The sequence below is a fragment of the Lathyrus oleraceus genome, chromosome 1 (assembly GCF_024323335.1).
Source record: "Lathyrus oleraceus cultivar Zhongwan6 chromosome 1, CAAS_Psat_ZW6_1.0, whole genome shotgun sequence".
In the NCBI taxonomy this organism is placed as follows: domain Eukaryota; kingdom Viridiplantae; phylum Streptophyta; class Magnoliopsida; order Fabales; family Fabaceae; genus Lathyrus; species Lathyrus oleraceus.
In genome coordinates, this window is record NC_066579.1 from 386,325,883 (window position 1) to 386,329,094 (window position 3,212).

At 35.8% G+C, this 3,212-nt stretch overlaps 1 long non-coding RNA gene across 2 annotated transcripts; it reads left to right on the plus strand.

Annotated features, from left to right (window-relative positions):
• Positions 1–346: 346 nt before the first annotated feature.
• Positions 347–2,927, plus strand: LOC127073192 (uncharacterized). Of its 2 annotated transcripts, XR_007785683.1 has the most exons (4): positions 347–796; positions 933–1,215; positions 2,138–2,199; positions 2,594–2,927. It is a non-coding gene; the product is annotated as an uncharacterized LOC127073192 (long non-coding RNA). The 2 variants fall into 2 exon arrangements; XR_007785684.1 differs by lacking the exon at positions 933–1,215 and having other exon boundaries at positions 352–796.
• Positions 2,928–3,212: the final 285 nt, after the last annotated feature.

Consider the following 3,212-nt stretch of genomic DNA (forward strand, 5'->3'; position numbering starts at 1 on the left):
AAGTTAATGTGCATACTTTTTAAATTATTTTTCCCAAGATATTTTTTCATGTTAAAAAAACAACTTAAATTGTATTAAAAAGATTAACTAAAAAACAATTAAAAACAAGTATAATAAAATGAAATAATAAGGAAAAAGAAAAATAAGGGAGGCAGTGTGTGATTACTGGCAGGGGTGCGCATCAACAGTTTTTGCTTGGACCAGGGCCTCAAGCCCACAACTGAAGCCAAGAGAGGGAGAGGGCATTGGGCCTGGAAAAGACCCAATTTCATTGTTATGTGAATGTTCAAGGGTGTAGCTAGTAATCTCGATGGGCCAAGAATGGCTTTGAGTCCAAGATGAAAATACAAGGGAAAGGAAGAGGTTCAGGATGAATCTCATTTCAGTTTTCACTCAAACCACATCCATGAGTCTTGCCTGAGCCAACAAACTCCGTCGCGCCGGAAATTGCCTCAGGCGGCGGCGGAGGTCCAAACCTACAAAAACTTATGTCAAAATGCTCAGCGTAATCTCTTCTCTCACAATCTCAACTATTTTCATCACATCCTCCTCCATGATCCGAATCAAAGTCAAAGAAGGAAGAACCCTAGAACTGAAAATCAAAATTAAATGACGAGTATGAAGAAATTGGAAACCAAACCTTAAGAGTTTGGCTCCCTAGAGCTCAAGCTACATCGTGTCAACAAAAATGCGAACGAAAATGATGGATTCAAGAGCAACTGACCTACGAAGAGGATCACTCGTTGAATCTCAAGGTCGATGCAAATGGATCAAGAAAATACCAGAGGCACAATAGGTAATTCACCGAGCTTCCACTTCTCAATTGTGGCACGATCCTCTTCTTCTTCTTCTTCCAATATGTTATAGTATGTAGGTTCGAATTAGAAGATTGTTGCGTGATTGATGCTTTGTATATTGTTGAATATGTGTAGTAAGTGATGGAGAGTGAGAGGTTCAGAGAAAAATCAAAACCATAGAGTGATGCAAATTCTCAGAGATTGAAGATGATGATGTGGTATTTCGAAGGAGCAATTGTAAGGGTGTGGAAGGTGAATATGGAGAGAGAAATCTCAGAAACTAAACGAGAGTGAGAGAGTAGTGATTGTGGAAAATGATGTTTTTCTTCTTTTTTTACAATGATTGGTGAGAGGGGTTGATTTAGAGAGGGGGGAGAGTGTAACTACTTCGAGCAGTCATGGAAACCGTTTGGGCAAGGTAACTCTGTTAATCCTCATGAGTAAAAGTGTTAGAAGTTATTGACTCTGTTAGCCTCTGTTAAGAATCAGTTAATTTTAGTTAACTAAACAGTTAGGGACTTTAAAATCTGTTAGTTTCTATTAAGTTCTGTTTGTGAATAACCGTTGTAGTTAGTTTGTTAGTTCAATGAATGGAGTTAGAGAATAGTTTGAAAGTGTTATTGAGTTAGTGACTAGCAATGGTTATTAGATTGCATTTGAGTGCTAAAATGTGACTGTTAGATACTCATTGAATCTATTGTTGGGTTAGTTCTAATTATTGGATTGAACTAATTGTTAATGAATTGTGTTTTCCAGAATTGACTTGTTTGATTTGGTGCAGAGAAACCGTGATGAAAATTAACTGAAATTGACATGTTAATAGTTAGCTATGAAGTGATTAAGTGTTAGAAACTTAGTTAGAATGTTAGAGTGACTTTAGAGTTAGTTATTAGTTCAATTATATTGAAAGGTTAGTGTGTTAGCTTGGATTTGTTAGTTGAATTTGAAATTAGTATTAAACTGTTAAGAAATTAGTTATTAAAAGGGACTTAGCATGCTGAACTTTGTTGTATCGTATTGCTTGTTAGTGGTTTCAATTATTGATTGTTTGGAATTGGATCACCAAGTTAGGATAGTATGAACTTCTGTGTGAATTGGTTCCATTTGTCTTACTAACTGAACTTGAATGAATGAATGGATTTGAACTGAAGTTATTGCATTGCTTGGCCTTTGGTTATAAATTGTTAAGAAAATTTAATTTGGCTAAACATGTTAGAAATGGTCCAATTCTATAGGAAATTAGATGACTGCTAGTAGTTTGTTTAATGAAATTGTGGTTGTTGGTGTTATAGAAGAGCTTTTTGATATTGTTTGATCCCTATGTAATCTGTAACTCTCAGGGGATGTTGGATCTAGTTGAGATTCCAAACTTGATGTGGGAAATCTAGAAGACTTGTATGTGGTAAGGGCCTCTTGAAAACTCAACCTTTGCAATACCTTGATTGATAGCTACCCTGCTCGGCTTGGCCAAAATTGTCATAAGGCAACTCATGCAGTTTAAGTAAAGCCTAGTAATAGAACTGTTAGAGACTATGTTGGTTAATTATATTGAATTGAATTTTGCTGCATTTAGTGGTTAGAATGCTAAGAATGAAGATGTTAGCTAAGCAATTATGCAGGCTATGATCTTAATTTGTCCATGTGAAATAAAGTTTTATCATTGCTAGCAGCTTTTGGATATGTTGGGTTTCTCTATGTGTGGCTGCCATGGTTTATATATGCATGTTAATGATTAGTTGATGCTTGGTGAGTCCGAATCTATTTGTATTGATATGAATGCTTTTGATGGATTGCAGGCTGCCATGATTCAGGAAGCAATATTCAATAAGTTCACCCTAGTTTGGGATGGCATCATGGCTAGCATGGAACAAATCGAATCTTAGTGAATAACTTTAAAGACTTTGATGCACAAAGGAGGAATGCCTTGCAATTGAATGAAGGAAATAAGATTAGAGTTTTCTTGGGGTTTAGTGGTTGACCTTGGTCAACTGGCTGACCAAAAAATCAATAATTGACCAAAGTCAACTGTAGGTCGAAAGTGTATTATTTTGTGTAAAGTCTTGGATTTTGTGTGATGTAATGTAATTGGATATTTGGAAATGAAAATGGATTTTTGAATGGATTGAACAATGACATGTGTTTCAAGAAAGTGGTCTCCCTCCAAAACATAAATTTGAAATTGATCTTGTCTTGCATGAATCTGGATCCTACTTTGTATTTGAAGTACGCTTGACCAAACATGCCATGTCATGAATCCAATAGAAGTCTATGGTAACTTCTAAGCATGAATTCATATGAACATGATCACAAAAAATCAAACCTAAAGAGTGACTTTCAAGACCAAGTGTTTCATGTTATCCCAAAATTAGATAAGACTAAAACTAGGGTTTCTCCCAGGTGAACCCAAAGCTTGTG